Source organism: Nannobrachium achirus (genome assembly GCF_963921795.1).
Source record: "Nannobrachium achirus genome assembly, chromosome: 9".
Classification (NCBI taxonomy): Eukaryota; Metazoa; Chordata; class Actinopteri; order Myctophiformes; family Myctophidae; genus Nannobrachium; species Nannobrachium achirus.
The window spans coordinates 16,506,073-16,528,760 of record NC_137818.1 but is presented as its reverse complement, the minus strand read 5'-3'; the positions used below and the strand labels follow the sequence as shown (position 1 = coordinate 16,528,760).

The following is a 22,688-nucleotide window of genomic DNA, read 5'->3' as shown; positions in this document are numbered from 1 at the left end:
TAGAGTAGAAGTAAAAGTATTGGAAATTGGAAATACTCAAGTGAAGTACAAATACTTCATAACACACCAAAATACCTAGATTGGAATCCGCCAATTTATTTCAATGAGACTGGAGCGTTTTTTGCCAGTAGAGGATTTCTGCAAAAAAACGCTCCATTCTCATTGAAATGCACTGGCAGATTCCACTTTAAGTATTTTGGTGTGAGGGAACCCTAATTCTACTTAAGTAAATGTACTTGGTTACTTTAGACCTCTGCTTGAGTGTTCCTACTCTTCTATGATACGCTGTTCTTCCGGCAGCCTTCAGAATAGAACCTAAAGGGGGGAAAAAAATCATTGACGTGTCCTGTACCGTTTTGAAGAATGTTTAACTGTTTTCAAAGACCCTGATGGGAGAGCGAGTCATGTGTGAATTGTAATTACCCCCTGTTCAGAGTTTATACGTGTTTTGAGAGAAAACAGTCTGGTTAATTTTCACCCTCCTCGGTGACCGGCCAAGTGAGACGTTTTGAGGTGTCCCGTTTGTTCAGATGATCTGTTGTTTTGTCACACAAGCTGTAAAACGGAATAGAGTTTCATTTTGGAGCAACTCCATATTATATAGAGGACTTGTGGCAGGTACCCAGATGTACTGCTACCATTAAAAAATGTTGCACGTTGATATGTCATGGTTTTATTTAAAAGGTTAAAGCCCTATATTCGGATAGTAGCAGTGGTGGAAAGTAGCTAATCACATTTACTTGAATAAACTATTTGAAAATAGACAACCTACTATTAAATAGTAGATCTGCTATTTTCAAACATTTCGTACTTTTACTTTTGGTACTTTAAGTACATTTTGATGGCAATACTTTAGTACTTTTACTCATGTACATTTTGAATTCCAGCATTTTTTTATTCACTTTTACACTAACTTCACTAACTTTTCCCTTTGTCATGCCGGATGGGGACTTTGATATAAGCACAGTTAAACAAAAACAGACACTTTGTATCTTTCTGTCCTATTTGACCACATATTAACCTATTAGCAGCAGCATAGTACAAAGACTGATAATGAGTGTACTGTAAGTGAGCCTTGCCAAGCCATGCAGCCCATAGGAGGATCTCCTGATTCTGTAGCGTGATGTACAAGTACACACTGGACATGACGCTAGTATGTCACAGTGACTTTCCCCCAATCCAACCCAAGATGCTGAGTGCCAAGCCTCCCTGCTTCCTGGCACTGGGTCCCATTTTTCAGTCTTTGGTATATGACCCGATGGGGGATCGAACCCCGTGACCTACCAGTCTCAGGGCGAACACTATAACCGTAAGGCCACTGTGAGCTGGTTGATAATGAGTGTAAGGCTAACGAATATTGTCTGCAGTGGGGAAGGAAATTATGCATGTGGTCGTACTGTCAGTGTTGTTGCCATGTCTGCTTATCTATACTATAATTTTGCGAATGTCTGAGTGAGTGAGTGAGTGAGTGTCTGTCTGTCTGTCTGTCTCAGTGTTTCTCCTCGGTGGCTGGAGCAATTGATCTGAAATCGCATCACCATCAGCACAGTATCTAGGGCTAGTTACAGTATAAGCGACGTTGGGCTTGATAGTTTCTTCTGTAAATCGCTTGTAAATATTAGTAGTTTTTGGGCCTTGTTTCTGAAGTGTAGTTGGGCTTCCTTCCTAACGTTGTATTAAAACGTTTTCATGGGGAGGAATCCATCCATCCATCCATCTTCAATCGCTTATCCGGAATCGGGTTGCGGGGTTAACAGTTCCAACTTAGACTTCTGAGATTGAGAGACTGAGTTTCCCTTCCCGAGCAACTTCCTCCACTCACTCAGGGAGTATACAGAGGCGTTCCCAAGCCAGTTTGGAGATGTAATCCTTCCACCTGGTATTTGGTCTGCCACGGGGTCTCCTCCCAGTGGGACGTGCATCGAGGACCTTCCTAGGAAGGCACTCAGGGGGCATCCGTATTAGATGCCTGAACCACCTAAGCTGACTCCTTTCCAAGTGCAGGAGCAGCGGTTCTACTCCAAGTCTCTCTCGGGTGACTGAACTTCTCACCCTATTTCTAAGGGAGATACCAGCCACATCTGCAGCCCTAGCCTGGGAACCAGACTGCTGAGCTACATTCGGCAAGTTTATTTACGTTACACGGTCTGGAAAGCCTCCTATCTCCGTGCACAACTCGAGTCAGTTCCTGACTTGCCTACGTAATAGAAATACGAGTCAAATAGGATCCTATCTAGACTGACTATAGCAAGTGAGAAAATTAAAAAATAAAAATCTGCCGAACGTAATCAATCAGCACCCCATTTCAAAATATTTGGTTCCAGGGACCCCCATACAAGATTTGTGTAGTTAAAATGTTTCCAAAGTTGTTGTTTTTTAAGCTTGTGTGCTTATGTGGGCCTAGATGCTTCTTTTTTCGTAGACCTTTTTCACAAAATCTGGCAAGACTGTTCTCTATGCGTGTGGTTTTACACATTGCTACATTTCTTTTAGAGGTGGCGTTGCGTCGGGGGAGAGTTCATACTTGTGTATAAATTAAAAAATATATTTACAGCATATGTTGGGTGTCATCCGCACATATCACAGTAAAACTCTCCAGTGTTCATTTAACTTGAGTGTGTAAAAAACTGATCCATTTAAATGCAGGGAATCGGGACAGCTGTGATTTTTATCCGGCAACATTTATAATTTACAAAGTGACAAATGTACAAGTTTGTAGATTGGCTGCTTTGGGCGCATGACACCGCTGTACGGGGAAATATGGATTGGGATAAAAATATGGTTTTGTCTTGTACGTTACTTTATTTGCAATATTTACAATACACATGATTGAATGTAAATTTGACGGAATAAGGCTATTATCGTCTAGAGTGCCAAAAAAAGTTGGGAGCCAAAGTGACAACACAAGCTCACACGTTCGTCAGCCATGCACATGCATGCAAAGTTACATCAGTTGTCATATTCACGTAAAGGCGGCTCATGGAATGTCTTTCGGTTCCTATTCACCTTTTGTATCCACCGAACATGTCTCCATTCCGACATGGTGCCATTCCGACATCCCCCCATTCCGACACTAACCCTATACCTAACCCTAACCCTAACCTCTATGGAAGTGCTGCCATTCCGACATTAAGAAGTCAATGTCAGAATGGCAGCATGTCGGAATGGAGAGCAGTCACCCCACCGAACCATCACGGTTCATTTTCATGTCGTGTTGTATTCATGTTATTCTGTATTTTCAGACAGTTGACCACTTAAACCCTTAAAATACCTGCATTTGGTCTGCTTTTCCCCCTCTACACTAAACCTCTGAAAATAACCGATCTGCGAGACGTCAGGAGCTCGTAGATCGTCTATTGTCTAATGTTCCCTTCATAAAACCTGTTCATTCTGGACTGAAATGACCATATATGGACATGGGGGACACACATTTACGGACAGATAAAACCTGTTCATTCTGGACTGAAATGACCATATATGGACATGGGGGACACACAAAGCCACTCCTTGGAAGCGGCTTTCACCGCTTAAAAAAAAAAGAAGGAAAGAAAAAGGTTCCTATCAGGCAACGATTCGGTGTCCCCCTAGTAGTAACTCTGTGGATCCCCTAGGGGTCCCGGACCTCCTGTTGAAGACCCCGGTGTAGTCTATATTCCACTGAAAAGCGGAGCCTCTACCACTAGCCTCGCTGATAAATGTTAAGTAGTTGTAAAAATGAAAAGCGGGGAAGAAAAAAAAAAAGAAACACCCCCGAAGAGATTTCAAGCTCGGGAGGAATTTTTACATTTGGGGAAACGGGGGCGAGAGGGGGGGTGGGGGGTGGAAGGAGGATGCAATCAGTCGCATGGGGGGACTCGCATGGGGAGAGAGAGAGAGAGTAGGCCTCCCTCCCCGGGGTGACAAATTGAAAGTGTCTCGGTCTAGTTTATAGCCCTGATCAGGTCAAACGAAAAATATTGGAGGTCCGGGTGCGGGCGGGGAGAAGGGAGACAGGCCCGCCTGCCTCGGCTGCCGCAGATAAATGGACTGATCATTTCTTATTGAGAAACAATTCCTAAAAGGTAGTTTACTGTGTGACTGTGGGGGGAAGAGAAGGGGAAGGGAAAGGGGGAAGCGGTCGGCGAGCCAGCCAGGAGAGCGAGCGCCTTGTAGCAGTCAGTAGAACACTGCGCTTCCCCTTCCTGACCCCTTCCCTCCGCAGCCGGAATTAAATGGATAGAGAGAACGCAACGTTTCTGATGGCACTCCTCCGCCGGAGAGACACTCCATTTGTTATGAAGCGGGGGTCCTGATGAAGTGTAGGGGAGGAGCGGGGTGGGGGGGGATATCTCCCCCACCCGCCCCCCCCTCCTTTTTTCTTCATCCCTCCTTTTCTACAGGCTGGTGCTACAAGGCCGGCCTTCAGTTCAGTGTCTGCCTCACATGAAATGGATGGAAGGAGCCGATTGAATTTTACACTCGTCTGGCCATGATTAATGTGTTTGGCGTTTGGTTTCGGGGTGGTGGGGGGGATTGTCTTCTCCGGTGCACGCGCAGTGGTGCCCTGCGGCCACTAGCTGGTGCTGATGCGCCTCTCTGGGCCGTCGCCTGAGGGCAGTGGGCCGGAAAGTAACTGAGTGCATTTACTTAAAGGTAGGTTAAGTGATGTGTTTTGGTTAAAACAAAACGTTTTGTTAAATGTTTTGTTAAATGGTTAAAGTACTATTTTCTGACAGTAATCATTGCTATAGGGTGTTTGTTCAGTAACAGGGGCTTCTCTGTCTCTCAAGCTCATTGATGAACTGAAAATATATTCTCGGGTACAGGTGACAATATGATGAGCCAATCAGGAGAGAGTATAGCTTCATTTTTTTACAGTGTTCCAGTTCCAGTTTTGTCTGCTCATTTATTCTTTCCAATTTCATTTTTGTCTCCACCAGCCGAAGGCTGAGGGAGAGTATGTTTTCCCCTCCGTCCGTGTGTCCGTGCGTCCGTCCGTCCGTGCGTCCGTCCGTGCGTCCTCGCAGTTTGTGAGCGCCTAATCTCAGTCGTCGTTGGCCCAGACGCTGCCAAAGTGAGCACACACACTCCCTGGATGCCAATCTAGAACCTCTGCCCTAAATTTTTCAAATGGGCCTTTTCTAGCGCCACCTAGTGGCCGATGTTTCGCGTCCGTGCGTCCTCGCAGTTTGTGAGCAGCTAATCTCAGTCGCCGTTGGCCCGGTCGCTGCCAAAGTGAGCACACACATTCCCTGGATGCCAATCTAGAACCTCTGCCCTAAATTTTTCAAATGGGCCTTTTCTAGCGCCACCTAGTGGCCGATGTTTGCAAAACACATTTCTGTGCACTATTCTTACAGATTTTGTCCAAAAATCCTACAAATCGGTAGGCAGTATCTCGACAGTCATGTGATCGACACGGATCTGTCCGATTTTGCATATTCCATCCTGATTGGCTAAGATTGGCTTCCAAAGTTTGTAGGATTGCGTGCGTCCTCGCAGTTTGTGAGCAGCTAATCTCAGTCGCCGTTGGCCCGGTCGCTGCCAAAGTGAGCACACACATTCCCTGGATGCCAATCTAGAACCTCTGCCCTAAATTTTTCAAATGGGCCTTTTCTAGCGCCACCTAGTGGCCGATGTTTGCAAAACACATTTCTGTGCACTATTCTTACAGATTTTGTCCAAAAATCCTACAAATCGGTAGGCAGTATCTCGACAGTCATGTGATCGACACGGATCTGTCCGATTTGGCATATTCCATCCTGATTGGCTAAGATTGGCTTCCAAAGTTTGTAGGATTGAGCCGTTTTGAACAAAATGCCTCAAATCACAAACGCAAAGTGCAATTATCATGAAATCGCGCACACACGTTCCCACTAGGCCGAGGAAGAAATGCCACGTATTTAAAAAAAAAAATCAGCCTCATGGTGGCGCTATAACAGGCTGATTTGTGGTTTTACCTATAACTCCACCGATCAGTTCACCAGGACGCACGGTCTGGTGGAGACCTGTGCTCGGAAGAGCACTGCTTCTAGTGTTTAATCTGTATCCTCGCCTCGAGTTCTCTAATCTGAGTGGATAAAATTGGTACCCTGGCCTGAAAATGCAAGAGCTGGAGAGACATGGAGACTCCTGAACAAACACTCTATAGCAATGAATACTATCAGAATATACAGCACAAGAAAGCATAAGAAACTTACCCTATTATTTATTACAGTACAATATTGAGGTGTTTTACTTTACTTGAGTCTTTTCATTTACTTTTGCTGCTTTATAATTAGATCCTCACTACAAAAAGAGCCACACATATTGTACTTTTTTAGCCCACTACAATTATTTGACATTGTTGCTTACTAAGTTATTTGGCAGATTTAGAATATTAATACAAAACATACATTAATCAATTTATGCTGCTACAGGACTTTATCGTCGTCGTCGGATGGAAACCTTGCATGTCCTAAACCGTTTGTTTTTATCATTTAAAAAAATGAACTAAACTAGTGAAAACAGCCGATCTACAAGCACACAACGCCTCGCACCGCGAGGCGTTGTGTGCTTGTAGATTTGCTGTTTTCTCTACTTTTGTGCGACAGTCTTGTCTGATGAAGCAGGGCTTTACTTCGCGAAACTTGGAGATACGAGGTTTCTGCCCGACAGTGACGTTATGTTTTGGGTATTCAAACGATGGCCGATCTATTCTACAAGCTCGCTGCGCACCGCACCTTGAGGTGTTGTCATGAGCTTGTACATCTATTTTCAAAAAAGTTTGTGGTACTTTCTTTACTTTTGACACTGTGAGTATGCATTCTGATGCAAATGCTTTTGTTCTTTTACTCAGGTAAACTCGAGTGAAAGAACATGAGATACTTGAGTTGAGTAATTCTACATCGTGGTATTTCTACTGTGGCATGAATAAATAATAAACTAGAAGCAGTGCTCTTCCGAGCACAGGTCTCCACCAGGCCGTGCGTCCTGGTGGTGCTACTGTATAATAGGCCAATGTAAAAAGGGTGGCATATGTTCTTCACCTTAGATCTTTCATGGCAATCGGACGCTGCATGCATGATTTCAAGCATTGTGTTCCAAAAATGTGTTTTGCTAAAGTCTACCTTCTGGTGGCGCTATAACAGGACAATGTTAAAAAGGTAGCATTTGTTCCTTGACCTAGTGGGAATATGTGTGGCAAATGTCACGGTAATCGCAAGCTGCGTTGATGATTTGAGGCATTTTGTTCAAAAACGGAGCAATCCTGCAAACTTTGGAAGCGAATATTAGCCAATCAGGATGGAATGTGATATATCAGACGGATCGGACTTGATCACATGACTATAGAGATACTGTGTACCGATTTGCATGATTTTTGGATAAAATCTCAAGGAGTAATATCCAAAAATGTGTTTTACATAAGTCGGCCCAAAGGTGGCGCTATAAAAGGCTGATGTGAAAAATGCAGGGCAAAGGTTTATCCTTAGCCTCTAGGGAGTGCGCTTACAAAGTTTGAAACTGATCGGTGGAGTTATAAGTAAAACCACAAATCGGGCTGTTATAGCGCCACCATGAGGCTGATTAAAAAAAATTAAGTGGCATTTCTTCCTCGGCCTAGTGGGAACGTGTGTGCGCGATTTCATGATAATTGCACTTTGCGTTTGTGATTTGAGGCATTTTGTTCAAAACGGCTCAATCCCACAAACTTTGGAAGCCAATCTTAGCCAATCAGGATGGAATATGCAAAATCGGACAGATCCGTGTCGATCACATGACTATCGAGATATTGCCTACCGATTTGTAGGATTTTTGGACAAAATCTGTAAGAGTAGTGCACAGAAATGTGTTTAGCAAACATCGGCCACTAGTTGGCGCTAGAAAAGGCCCATTTGAAAAAATTAGGGCAGAGGTTCTAGATTGGCATCCAGGGAATGTGTGTGCTCACTTTGGCAGCGACCGGGCCAACGGCGACTGAGATTTGGCGCTCACAAACTGCGAGGACGCACGGACGCACGCACGGACGGACGCACGCACGCACGGACGGAGGGGAAAACATACTCTCCCTCAGCCTTCGGCTGGTGGAGACAATAAATAATAATGTATTATTAGTGTGGTTGCCCAACAGGGTAACACATTATAGTCCTGGGGAAACTTTATAGACTTCTAGGGTAACTTTTCCGCTGCCACTGGAAATGAACAGACAGACAGACTTCTGTCGGGATAGGGAATCAATAGGGAATCAATGGGAGTGGGAATCAATAGGGAATCAATTGGTCGAGCTTAGGGCTGTCACAATTATTACATACTAATCCTCTAATCGCAATTATTTGACATAAAAGTGATTATTTTTCATAATCGTCATAATCGATTCCATGTTGAAAAATGTTCATATATTTTAAAAAAATCACACCCAATGTGAAGGGAGCGGTGGTCGTGCTTGCATAACGTCTTCAATTGGTAATTGGTGATGTAATACAGGCTACACACACACACATATTGCTATGGCAAAACGCTGAGGAAAAAGACTAGGATATAGGTCTAGGATGTAATTGGTGATGTAATATGGCTACACACACACATATTGCTATGGCAAAACGCTGAGGAAAACACATTGCTATGGGACAACGCTGAGGAAAAGTGGCTACAGACACGCACAGCCACTCTATGGAGCGGTTTACTACCGCAAAAAAAAAAGGAAAAACATAGTGGAAGTAGCAGATCTACAAGCTCACAACGCGTTGCGATGCGACGAGCTTCACATGACAGTTACGGTAGCTTACGGCAGAATATAGTCAGCAACCACACTTGTAATTTCCAATTGCATCCTTTCTAGTTATAATAAAGTATTTCTTCCACTACCGCCCATTGGGAGGGAGAGTGGGGTTATAATAAGCTGGTTGGGGGTGGTTGGTGATAAAAGGGGGAGGGGGTCTTCTTATATTTCTCTCTCTTTTTTCGCTCAAGATATGGTGTCCTCTTCTCTCGTAGCCCTCAACCCTTTTAACTCCTCTCCCTCTTGTGTTAATAGAAAATCTCTGGCTCTTGCCCACTCCCTTGTTATTACTTCACGGTCAGTTTCTCGGGCCCGACGAGCTCTTCTCTTCTCTTCTCTTCTCTTCTCTTCTCTTCTCTCTCTCTCTCTCTCTCTCTCTCTCTCTCTCTCTCTCTTTCTCTCTCTCTCTCTCTCTCTCTCTCCACAACACTACAGTGTGTAACTTGGCAGGGCGCGCAGTAAATGTCAGTTTATCACTTAACCCATTGTTAAAGGGTGAGAGGCCTAATAAAAGATGCCAGGTCATGTTAGCGGATTTCCTAACAGATGCTCAAACACACACACACACGCACACACGCTCACAAACGCACGCACGCACGCACGCACGCACGCACGCACGCACGCACGCACGCACGCACGCACGCACACACGCACACACGCACACACACACACACACACACACACACACAAAGGGGCGTCGCACCAAATTCTGGGCCCTGGGTACAAGGATTCACTGCGGGCCCCCCATGAATGTTAACTATTGAAAAACTTTTTCATGTCAAGGACCCCCAAGAAGATATGTATTTGGCCACGGACCCCCATCTCAAAATATTTAGTTCCAGGGACCCCCCAGAAGCAAAATTTGAGTTACAAATGTTCGGTTAAAAAAAAGATTTTCACACATTTTCACGACCTTTCAAAAATAGCAGATCTACAAGCTCGCAGCGCGGCACTCGGTGCCGTGCTGAGCTTGTATATCTGCTATTTTTCAATAGCTAAAGTTACTAGGGCCCCTCCACCTTGGGCCCTTGTAACTCAGTCCCACTCCCCCCCTTGTGACGCCCCTGCACACACACACACACACATGCGCGCGCTTGCGTGCGGTGGTGTGCGTTGGTTTGCCTATTCATTCACAGCTCGTGTGTGTGTGTGTGTTTGGGAGGCGACTACTATAGGCATTATACTGTAGCTGGATTTCTAGCTCAGGTCGTCGGTGGCCTGTGGGAGTTGTTTTGGGGTTTTATTTCTTTTAGAGGAGGTTAAAAGTGTTTTCTGTCCTCTGTTCTTCTTTTTTCTTCTTAATATAATGAGTGTCCGTTTGGTTTGTTGTTTATTGCCCCCTTTGAGGTTTCTGGATCGTGCTCAAGGTTTGAAACGATGGGAACAAGCCAAAGAAAGCATAGGGAAAATACACTGACTGTATCTTCACATAAACCCTATATACTGTATATCAGGGGTCCCCTTAGTTGAGAGAGAGATGAAGCAGAGATCCACACAACCTGTTCATAGATTCCATATAGTTTCATTGTTTGACATTTTGGATTCATGTCAGTTTGTGTTTTCAGATATTTAACCACTTGAACGGTCAATACTTAATAAACTTGACTTGCTCTTTTTCCCCCACCAAACCTCTTTGCCGAAAATAGCAGATCTACAAGCTCTGAGCTTGTAGATCTGCTATTTTTGGCAAAAGTTCTCCGAATATGGACGTTGGGTTCAAGTGGTTCATGAAAAAAAAATCACCCAAAGATTCGGAGGACCCCCTTTTATTGAGGACCCCCTAGGGGTCCCGGACCCCCTGTTGAAGACCCCTGCTGTATACGTTTACGTTGTCCCACAGGGGTCTGTACTCGGTCCCCTCCTTTTCCCCCCTCTACACCAATCTGCCTATTTATGACATGCTAGGGTTCACGTTGGTTCAACAAGCCGACATATCCTGGTTGATTAAGACAATCAAGTAAATGAGGTGAAGAAAACATAAACGGAATGACCAGCACTTGACCGCGACTATAGTGTCCACCCTGTTGCCGAGAGTATATACATCTGGTGATAAGGAAAGGGACACGCGTCCGTTTAATGGTATTGATGGCAGGCAGCAGGGTGATGGGGACAGGCTGGATTTACGGAAGCGCTCCCGGTGGGAGATCAATACAGAAGTGACTTGGCTGGATGAGACGGACTATGCGGGAATGGGAGCAGATTTAATTTTGCATAAATAATGTACAGGACGAGAGAGAGGTAGAGAGAGAGAGAGACGGAGATGGAGGCAGAGAAGTCCTAACTCGTTCCCTTTTTTTTATAATTTATGCTTTGTCCGATATTGAGACGAGACATACATACAGTATTTCAGCCCATCTCACACCTGATTTGTACCTAGTTGAACCCTAGCGTCCATATTTTGAGAACTTTAGCCAAAAATAGCCGATCTACAAGCTCACAACGCCTCGTGCTGCGAGGCGTTGTGAGCTTGTAGATCGGCTATTTTCGGCAAAGAGCTTTGGAGGGGGAAAAGAGCAGACTAAGTACGGTGAGAGGTCAAGTTTATTAAGTATTGACCGTTCAAGTGGTTAAATATCTGAAAACACACATTAACATGAATCCAAAATACATTGTTGATCCTGCTGTCAAACAATGAAACTATATCTATGAACATATTGCAGGGGTCCCTGCTTCTTCTCTCTCTCTCAACTAAGGGGTCCTTGGCCTGAAAACGTTGAAGACATCTGCATTATGATATTTGATTGATAGCTTGTAAGAGTCTGAATAGCTAATAGCCTGATAGCTATTGTTTTGGTACAGCCTATCTTGTTATAGTTCAGAAGCTACAGTATAACTGTGATCTCTGATTCATGGCAGAACTACCGTACCACTGACACGATATCATGTACATAAAACATGACCATCACCACCTAGATTATTGTCTCCTAATTGCCTCATCGATTAATAATTGATCCAGAATTCCATGCACAAGTTTGTCTGTTCTGTGTTGTTCTGTCTAAAAACTCAATCAGGGTATGTTCTTTAAGTGTCCCTTTAATGTTGGAATGGGACTATGGTGCCTCATAGCTGGACATTCTTCATTACGTTTTTCTCGTTTTGCCCTATGGCTGCATTGTTATGTATGACACTTATGACTGCTTTACCTTTTTTTTGTTCTTTTGTGATTGGTTCTCACTATAGGCAAACAAGTCTTGATTTAATGTATGCCCTGAATTTCAAATAAACAAGTAATAATAATAAAGATAATAATTCCATGCACCAAAAACTGCAGATCTACAAGCTCACATCGCACACTGTGTTAGTCCCACAGCGACACAGTGTGCAAACCCCAGTATGGGCCAGGCATCAGATTATCACGTGCCCACAAAGAGTACCCCGCCTCCTCCCCACAATCCGGTAGTTATTACCCCCATATTGCATTTCCCTTTTACCGTCCATTTCTCCATTAATTTGCCTCTGTGTAAACCGGATTAAACATGTTGTTTATACAGTTAAGAGGTCTGTCGAAGCGCTTGCTGTAAACTGATCGCGCGCGCGTGTGCGTGTGTGTGTTATTGCCGGCTGTCTGCTGATGGAGCTCCCAGTGCATGCTGGTCCCGCGCACAAAAAAAATAAACCCTGCCTTGATCGTCATCAGGAGCACAGCGCGATGATGGATGGAGCTGTCTCCTCCCAGGGTGTCAGAGCATCTGTTGCTTGGATACTTCAGCACACATAGACGCACGCACACGCGCGCGCGTGTATGCGTTCATGTGCACTGGCTGCACACACATACAGTATTATAGGCCTACACCTGCGCCGTAAAACCCTGAGCGTTAATTTAACTCAGGCGAGTGTACCAATTGAACCATTATGGGTCGGTAACTCCCGAGAGTGTATACGAATTGATTGATTGAATACTTTATTAGTCAGAAATGTAAACGGCGCGGGGTAGGGCCAACAAGTCAGACATTTAGGGTGACGACGAAGTCCTGGGGACTTGTCTCCGTTGTAGTCCTATGTATTCAATTCATCAGCATAGCAAAACAGATTTACACAATAATACATGTCATCAACAAATACAAAACACTATGTAGGCCTACAAAGGATGGAAAAGGAAAAACGGTGGCAGCGAATGACACGTTTGCATTAACCTCCCCTTGGGGTCTCCTGATAGATGTTTTTTCAGGTCAATTTTGAAAGAAACCAGTGATTTACATTGTCGAGTAGTAGAATGCAACCTAATTTGGTTTCATTTGTCCACTTTTGACTTAAATTAATATCTTAAAGTGATCCCTGGCTAATACGACAAATATGCCTTAATACGTTATAATAGTCCTCTATAACTACAATGTAAAATTAAAAACACCTTAAATATTTTATTTCTCCTAGAAATAACGGATCTTTCACTCAATAGGGGAAATGCCTGTCGCAAGTTGATGATGTCATAAATGTCATGTGTGATCTATCCCTATGGAATTTACGGCATGCATGTGCAAAAAACACATTTGAAATATTGATTTGATGCTCATATTAACCATAGGAAATATTAAGTTTGTTTTTATTTTCACATGCATGCCATAAATTCCATAGGGATAGATCACACATGACATTTATGACATCATCAACTTGCGACCCTGTTAAGTTAAAGATTAGCTATTTCTAGAAGAAATAAAATATTTAAGGTGTTTTTAATTTTACTTTGCAGTTATAGAGGACAATTATAATGTATTAAGGCATATTTGTCGTATTAGCCAGGGATCACTTTAAAGAGTTTACAAGCATGCAGCAAGTGTATAGTGTGTGTGTGTGTGTGTGTGTGTGTGTGTGTGTGTGTGTGTGTGTGTGTGTGTGTGTGTGTGTGTGCGTGTGCGTGTGCGTGTGCTGGATGTTGTTGACGTATCATTAGATCTCAGTTTATATATCAATATCAGCTCGGTTTCTTACATTTTTACCTTATTTTTTTCCTCCCTGAAACCAACATGCCTTGATTGATATGTCTGCTCAGGAATTATTGGAAGAGTGCAAAGTAAACTAACTTTTAAGAAGTTGAACGGTGATTTGAAGTCTCTCCCCCTGAAGTAAAAAATGTGAAGTGAAGTATATGAGAACCTAAATATACTATTTATTTATTTTTTTGGTTGCAACATAAACTGAGCTAAAGTGGGTGGCCATGATGTTACACGTTATGGATGAAGTAGTGAACTCTTGAGGACGTGTGTGTGTGTGTGTGTGTGTGTGTGTGTGTGTGTGTGTGTGTGTGTGTGTGTGTGTGTGTGTGTGTGTGTGTGTGTGTGTGTGTGTGTGTGTGTGTGTGTGTGTGTGTGTGTGATAATATTTCACCTCAGTTCTCCTTTTTTAAAGAGATGATGGAAGCAGAAAATCATTCCCTCGGGTCTTGACTCGTCCAAGAGGCCCACAGTCCCACACTCACTCGTAACCGAATGGGTGTCCGTCTGGGGGGTCGGAGGTTGAAACCATTCTAAAATGGCCGACATTGAGGACCACCCCTCTCCTCAAGGTGGGGGGGGGGGGGGGGGGGGGGGAGGGAGGGAGGGTTGTAAAGAGGAGGAGGAGGAGGAGAGGAGATAACCGGAGATAAAAACAATGGTGGAGAAGTGACGAAGGGAGCGGACGGCCCGGGGAATGAGGGAGAAATCAATAGGAAATCAGCGTTTGGGGAGGGCCTGCCGTTTATCAGGTGACAACGGTTAAACAGCGTTAAGGCACTAAAAGTGAGAAAAATACGGGCCGTCCCCGTGCCGGTATTGATCACAGTGGAATGGGGCGGCCAGAAGGCCGAGGCCACTAATAAAATAAGACGTATCTGAGTGGGAATCAGCCGGGGGGGATCGATGGCCGCGGTGATCAAGGCCAAAAACATCTTCACTGGGATTTAAACCTTCTTCCTTCCTTCCTTCATTCCTTCCTTCCTGCCCCCCCGACCCGCGTAACCCCCCCAGTCACGCACCCTTCTCACACCGGGGGTATAGAGTGGATGGAGGGAGAGGGGGCACGGAGCGGGCAAAGAGAGGGCACAGAGGGGGCATGGGCTAAGGATGGCCAATACTACATATTTTTGTTGTTGCTTTTTAGCCCATTTTCTTCCAGTGGGGCAGTTTTCCGGATTTAAAATGAATTTAAAATTGGTTGCTGTGTCAAAAAAACGTTTCTCTCCATCCACTACCATTGAAATAACATGTTTTTTCAGTTGCTTCGTATTGTTATTCTGTGTATTCAATTCTCATTTTAAACTCGGTTTCCGTAAAAAGGAACATGGTGTAGCATAGTGACTGGGCATGTTTTTAAATGTTGCTAAATGATGTTTTAGCAAATTCACAAAAACCAGGGCGGAACAAGGCAGAAAGAGCCTGCTGGTTGGTCTACCAGAAAGAAGGCTGACAAAGGGTCAATTGATTCCTCCCCACACACATTTCTATTTCTATTGCTGCTGTTGTATATCCTACTGACTCACCTGCCAGTGAGGAGCCCCCACCGGGAGGACGTAGAGCCTTTCTCCTACTCCTATATGACAGTTGCTGCCCCTCAGACGCCCGATGAAGCCGGATGCACCATTGTGGATTCAAACCCACAACCTCCGAGGTGGTGTGCAGGATCTTTAGCATGTGTAAATATTGTGATGTGATACTTGATATGGTCTGGGAGTTTGGATGTGCTGCTTGAATGCAGTAACTGTTATTTGAACTACTTTGTGCTCCTTCAGTAGTGAAAGCAGATGATTAGAAGCAGAGTGTAGAGCAGGGGTCTTCAACGTTTTCAGGCCAAGGACCCCTTAACTGAGATAGAGATGAAGCAGGGGACCCCCTCTACATATTGTATACATGCATAAAGCAGATTTTTTCGACTTGCTTGACAGCACTCAGTCTATGTTGGATTCGTGTTAGCATCTTTTCAGATATTTAGCCACTTCAATCGTCGATACTTAGTAAACTTGACCTTTCACTCTGTACTTGGTCTGCTCTTTTTTTTACCTCTACACCAAACTTCTTTGCTGAAAATAGTTGATCTACAAGCGAGGCGTTGAGAGCTTGTAGATCTTCTATTTTTGACTAAAGTTCTCCTCAGAATTGGGATGTGAGGGTTCAAAGTTTTTAATTGAAAATAATTATTACACACGGATTCGGTGGCCCTCCTGTAGTAACTCTTGAGGACCCCCTAGGGGTCCCGGACCCCCTATTGAAGACCCCTGGTGTAGAGTTCAATAGGCCTAATACGTACTTAGGCTGATAACAAGGTTCCTAGAAGTCAGATAGTATAGTTTTATGCATTTATTTTTCACAGCATTTGTTGCTTTATAACTCAACACACCCGCACACAGGTATACTTTAAATAGAAACAAAATGAACACTTGAGGTTCTGTAACTCAGAGTATACAAACCGGTCCATTCGGTTGCATTTGTACACACTCTGTTGAGTCTGGAGTTATGTTTATGCATTTGTGTTGGCTTCTGTTAGATTTCTATTGGTTATAGTTGTAATGCCCTCGGCACCAGGACAAGACTAGAAATATTCTTCAAAAAACGGTTGCACATCTCATCTGAGAGACATATCTGTAGTCTCGTCTCATCTCGTTTCTTCTCATCCCCGCCGTCCTTCTCTGAAAGGCAACTTGTAATAATGGGGTCATTTGAATGGGTTTCGTCACAAAACGGCCCATTGCAGAGAGAAAAAAACCTAGGGGGGAAAAATCTGTTCTTTAGCTCGTTTAACATCTGTCAATGGGCATTTAATGAGAGTAGGGAGACATAAGAGGGAGAGATGGGGCCTTGAACATTTTTTCTTTCTTTTTTTTTTTTGGTTCTGACTTCCATTATTGGCTTCTGGAGTCAGCGGCAGGGACGTGCAGAGAATGTTAGAGAGGCAGGGGCTGAAATTTCTTAAAGAGCCTTTTGGTGAAAATATTGAAGAAAGCAGACCTCCAAGCTCACAACGCGTTGCCTGCGACGCGTTGTGGAGCTTGGAGGTCGGCTATATGCGTGTAACCACACTGAACTAAGCATTATCAAGTCAATTCTGGAGATGTGGCCTAACTGCATGGAGAAGGCAATTCTTTCAACATAAGATGCCGCATTCAAGTTCAGGAGAGTTTGGACAAGGCAATTCTCTTGAATGCTGCCTTCAGTTATATGGCATGGAAAGAAGGCTTTTGCATTTCTTTTCTTTTACATGGTCTGGAGTGGAGAGGGCACTTTTTACAGACGGATAAAGGGGCAGGGGCTCAAGGCCCCTTTGATGTCTATGTGTGCATGTCCCCCCCCACACACACACACACACACACACTTGTACATAATGTTCCTGTTCCATGTCGTACTTGGCTTTTTTCTCTACCCATCCTCTCTCCCACATTTCATCCCATGCCAGATGTTGCAAGAGAAGAGAGGAGTCGAGTTCTCGGCAGGGCAGACGTGCTTACAGACCCTGCATGTCCGAAGGGGCACGCTCAATTCTTAGTCATTTTAGAAAATTCCTTTCTTTTTTTCTCCCCCCATTGTTTCTCCGCTCGCTCGTTCCACATAAACCAGATGTCAGCGGAGGAGAGATGTCCCACGGCGTGAATAAGGGACAATAGATCACCATCATCCCTCAGCTCTCGCTCTCGTCCCAGAAAAACATCCTTGTTGTGTGCAATAATCGCCAGTCAGTCAGGCACTGATTGGCTTTTTGTTTCTGGGAAGGCAGAGGAGGCACCACCAAGGCATCGACACATTGGGTTCGGGAGGTTTAGTCTGTCGCCGCGTTGACCTGCGGTGCGCTCTGCAGTTCACAGGAGTTACTGGGCAGTTTCCTGTGTTGGGGTTGCAATGGGTAGTTACTGTTGTGCAGTTGGTGGAAAAAAAGTACTCGTATTCTGTTTCTCAAGTAAAAGTACAATTTCTGCCTCTAATTTTTGACAATTTGGCCGATGTTTAATTTGTCATTTTAGAGGTATTTAAAAGTCTTTAAATTGTCACTTTAGAAATGTGCAGACACCCTCTATACACTTAAACCTCATATTGGTTTGTTTACTGTTGAGTGAGAAAACAATTTTGCACGTTAAGTTAATCATCGGTGTACCCCCCCAAAATAATTTGGGGACCAACTGGGGGTCCCGACCCACAGGTTGAAAAGGACTGTTATAGGGCACAGATACACAGAGGGTGGGTTCTGCCAATGCATATAATTTTGTCAGCAGAGGAAGGCAAACACAGGCAAACGGGAAGCTTTAAAGGGACCCTACTGACGTTCTGGCATGAATGACGAAGTCTATGAAGTAAGACTCCCTAATCGGGAGATGAGCGACCGTCAGGTCACATACACAAACTTTAGAATGCAATGGTAGGCAATCAGGAGGGAATACATCTCATCAACTTTTGCAGCATCTCTGTTTCAAGGCATTCATTCAGAATATTTAGAAAACATGAAATGTTCTCGCGAACCGCGCATCACATGCACGTGCACACCACGTGCTTGTGCGCATGCACGTCACGCCAAGCGACCCCCCAAACATTTAATCACTACTGCACCACTGCTTATTTCCCGATTATGGAGTCTTACTGGTCTACAAGCTCACGTGTCTCATTGTGACTCGTTTTGAACTCTTTTTTTTTGTCTATATTTGAACATTTGATTAGCTCGGAACATTTTGTGAGCTTGAAAGTTTCTGGAAAAGTTTAGGACTTCGACGATCGACACTTTGAGTGAAATGTCGTTAACGACGGCGTGGAAGAAGAACGCTAACGATGCAATAATCGGGTGTCACCAAAGTAAAAACAACACATACGGATGATATATTATATCATCCGTATGTGTTTTTTTTCCCCGGCGCTTCTTGACGCAGTAAGTTTAGCGGACGGCGCCACAAGTTGAGCGTGGGCCGGGGAAGGGAGAACGAACAGAAGTGTGACAAATAGCAGCAGATCATGCAGAAAATGTGCAATGCTAAACATCACTTACAGCACATGGGAGGGATGGGGAGTGTTTGTGCAGTGTTAGCTGTCCAAGGACTTGGTAGCTCGGCGTTGCCAGGTTCCGCGAGAGAGAAGCACGCCAACCGTGTCTTTATGAAAACAAGAGCCCAAAAGAAGCGACCGTTATGGGCCGCACGAGCACCTTAATGAACCTGTTATACTAGAGGTCTTCAATGTTTTCAGGCCAAGTGGATTCGTGTCAATTTGTGTTTTCAGATATTTAACCACTTGAACCGTCAATACTTAACAAACTTGATCTTTCACTCTGTACTTAGTGTGCTCTTTTTTCCCTCTACACCAAAGCTCTTTGCCGAAAATAGCCGATCTACATGCTCACAACACCTCGCGCTGTGAGGTGTTGTGAACTTGTAGATCTGCTATTTGCTATTTGCAAAATTCTCTGAATATGGACAGGGTTCAAGTGGTTAATATAAAAAAGGATTTAAAAAAAAGTTCTGAAACGCTACTTTAATCATGTCATGAGCACGTCGCGCACATTTTATTTTACTTAAAATGTGTGATCCATTTTACGGGTGTATATAAATAGTAGTAATCATGTTTGTATATGAAATGACTAGTTTTTTTTACATAGTTTTTGTCCTTCTAAATCTTCTCAACTCAAGGAATGCCTTGAACGTAGGAGCTTAAACTAAAACAGTTTTGAACTACTGTAAGTATTCAACGGTGGCTGAGGCATTCTCGTTGTGTGCACGAATCAAGATTTTTTTGTGTGGAACGCGTTCTAAAGCATGCACGTCGTACATGCATATCCTTGCATGTGCGGGATCCTGCCAAAAAGAGAGAAAAAAAGAATCATGTCGGAACGCCGTGGTGTCACGTGAATCAGTGCATCCTTGCATTTTACGAAAAAAATAAAGAAAAAATCAAGCCCAAAGTCGCTTATAATAAGCACACATGGCAACATTGAGTTCTGCTGGAAAAAGTAAAGAAGGGGGGGTGGAAGAAAAAAAAAGAGGTCCACTCTCACAGCTGGGGACTGGAAATTGAATACATGGCTTCATTTTCACTGTAAAGAAAAAAAAACTGAAATTATGTTTAGGAGGGCAGAAAAATCTTGCTGGGCTTTTGACTTTCTTTTGATCTGTCCTGATGACGATTATGAAATCCAATAAAACTAATTAGGAAATTAGGGCAGGAATCAATAAGGGCCCTGCTCTGGTGGAGCGTGGCGTGTGTGTGCGTGTGAGTGTGTGTGCGTTTTGTTTGTGTGTTTGCGTGTTATTTTCCATGTGCATTCGTGACTCCTGCCTGTGCGTGTGTGCGTGCGTGCTTGTGTTCGTGTTTGTGCCTGCTTGTGTGTTTATTAATGTATGTGTGTGTGTGTGTGTGTCTGCTTGTGTGATTATTAGTGTGTGTGTGTGTGTGTGTGTGTGTGTGTGTGTGTGTGTGTGTGTGTGTGTGTGTGTGTGTGTGTGTGTGTGTGTGTGTGTGTGTGTGTGTGTGTGTGTGTGTGTGTGTGTGTGTGTGTGTGTGTGTGTGGCGGTCAGTTCCTGGTCGACCCCCCCCCTCCAGGTCTGACCGGGGCCAAAACAATTGTTACTGATATTCCTCTGTGGATTCCATGGACTCCCCGCTCCTCTAACCCGTCGTACAGGGCAGTAATTTATATTTTGTTGACTGCTGGTTTCTCTCCCCGCAGCCGTGGGACGTAATCCGATTCGATGGTTTCTCCGTTTTGGTGCTAATTCCCCCCCTCTAAAGTTACGCCTAATGTACCCTGAAACCTCTTTATTGCTCTTTATTGCTCCAGCGTTTCAAAGCTTTACTCCACCTAATTTATTTATTTCAGAGTCGACTCGGTTTGCTGCCGCCGCACAAACAAGTGACGTAGTCTGGTGTAGTGTTGTCGGATGGAGTGTGGTGGAGGATTATACGTGTCTGTCTGGACCGTTGTTTTTTTATCTTCATTTTTTTTTGTTCTGAAACATTTACTAATTTGTTTTGAGATTCTAAATTAAGGGTGCAACAGTTAATCGACCTAATTGATGTAATCAATTATAGAAGACTAGAAGCTGGGCCGCCCTTCGGGCGGCCCAGCGTCTAGTCGGCGACCTGGCCAACTCGGAACAATGTAAATAGGGAATGAATGCCACGCCCTTTAATGCAAACCCCATTATACCTGTTTTCATAGGACCCGTTTTGACCATCTGTCTGCCTGTGTCCATTTATGCCCATATATGGAGATATCTGCATTTTATGTCCATATATGGAGATCACTGCAGTTATAGTTCTGGGTCCATTTTATGCCCATATATGGAGATATCTGTCTATCTGCGTCCATTTTATGCCCATATATGGAGTATCTGTCTGTGCCTCCAACTGTGTTGCAGACACAGTGCCGGTTCCCCCTTTAATGCAAACCTCATTATACCTGTTGTCATAGGACCCGTTTTGAACATCTGTTTGCCTGTGTCCATTTATGCCCATATATGGAGATATCTGTATCTGTCTGTCTGCGTCCATTTTATGCCCATATATGGAGATCTTTGACCATCTGTTTGCCTCTGTCCATTTATGTCTGTCTGCAATCCATTTTATGCCCATATATGGGGGCATTCATTTTATGCCATTTATGTCCATATATGGAGATATCTGTATCTGTCTGTCTGCAATCCATTTTATGCAGTGCCGGTTACCCCTTTAATGCAAACCTCATTATACCTGTTGTCATAGGACCCGTTTTGAACATCTGTTTGCCTGTGTCCATTTATGCCCATATATGGAGATATCTGTATCTGTCTGTCTGCGTCCATTTTATGCCCATATATGGTTTTATGCCCATATATGGAGATCTTTGACCATCTGTTTGCCTCTGTCCATTTATGTCCATATATGGAGATATCTGTATCTGTCTGTCTGCAATCCATTTTATGCCCATATATGGGGGCATTCATTTTATGCCCATATATGGAGAACGCGCGTGCCCGTGGGACGAACGGTTCTCGAGATACGCGGATTACATATACATACACACTCACAGAGATTTTTTGTTGACTCATGTGGCGTACGTGATGTCAGAGCCTTTATGAAGTGATGTCACAATGAGTCTGAGCTTTCGCCGATTTCCTCCGGAACAGCCTGATGTCAACAATCGGCTCCGCATAAGGAGATTCCGAACGTTTTGCGCCGTTTCGTAAAAAACGCGCGTCGGGTCGGGTCGAGGCCGGGCACTGCACTCCACGCCGCGGCGGAGAAACGCGCGTGCCGAATCTGAAGCCGGTGGGACGAACGGTTCTCGAGATACGCGGATTACATACACGCAGACACGCAGAGACTTCTCGCATTTATAGATAGATAATGCATTTAAATAAAGTAATCTGTATTTTAAATTAGACAATTATTTTTTTCTTCGTTATGCCAATTGATTGATTCCTCCCATAGACTGTAAAAAAATATGGACCGTGCGAAGCCATTGGTTTCTATGCGGCGAAAATGACGCTTTTTTGTCCCTTGTATGGTGTCGCCATCATTGTTTGAATGGTACCCCAGGAATCATAAGGAATGCTATTGGCTGGCAACGGTCACGTGCAACCGCAGGGATACATGTGGTCGGAGCCTCCCGAAATACACCACACGAAGAACAACACAGCCGGCTGGTATCAGTTTAGTTGGCCACACCCCCCACAACTTTATCATCAATTTTAACATAAATGGGACCATATTTGCACCAAACACATATCATGGTAATTGAAAGGCAGTTTTTCACTAGCGACAGGAACCATAAAGTATTTATGACGATGTTTATCAAGGTTAGAAAATCAAAGAGGAAAATGAATGGGGTCCAGTGGAGAAAAAATCTTTTTGGTACCTCGCGGGGGGAAAACAGTGCATCTAGCGGCCAATCATGGGATCTTTCTCTTCCAGGAAAGCTTCATGAATAATCCAGCCAACTACACCGATTCCTCCCCACCACACGCACATCTGTGTTGTCACTGTTGTATCCTACTGACTCACTGCCGGTAAGGAGCCCCCACCGAGAGGAC

General features: G+C 44.2%; 1 pseudogene across 1 annotated transcript in view; it reads left to right on the top strand.

Annotated features, from left to right (window-relative positions):
* LOC308290667 (E3 ubiquitin-protein ligase TRIM35-like) overlaps window positions 1–17,188 on the top strand; it is a 42,360-nt pseudogene extending 25,172 nt beyond the window's left edge. The window contains exon 4 of the transcript in view: window positions 17,099–17,188. The product of the transcript in view is annotated as an E3 ubiquitin-protein ligase TRIM35-like (transcript). The remainder of the gene's footprint in view (window positions 1–17,098) is intronic.
* Window positions 17,189–22,688: the final 5,500 nt, after the last annotated feature.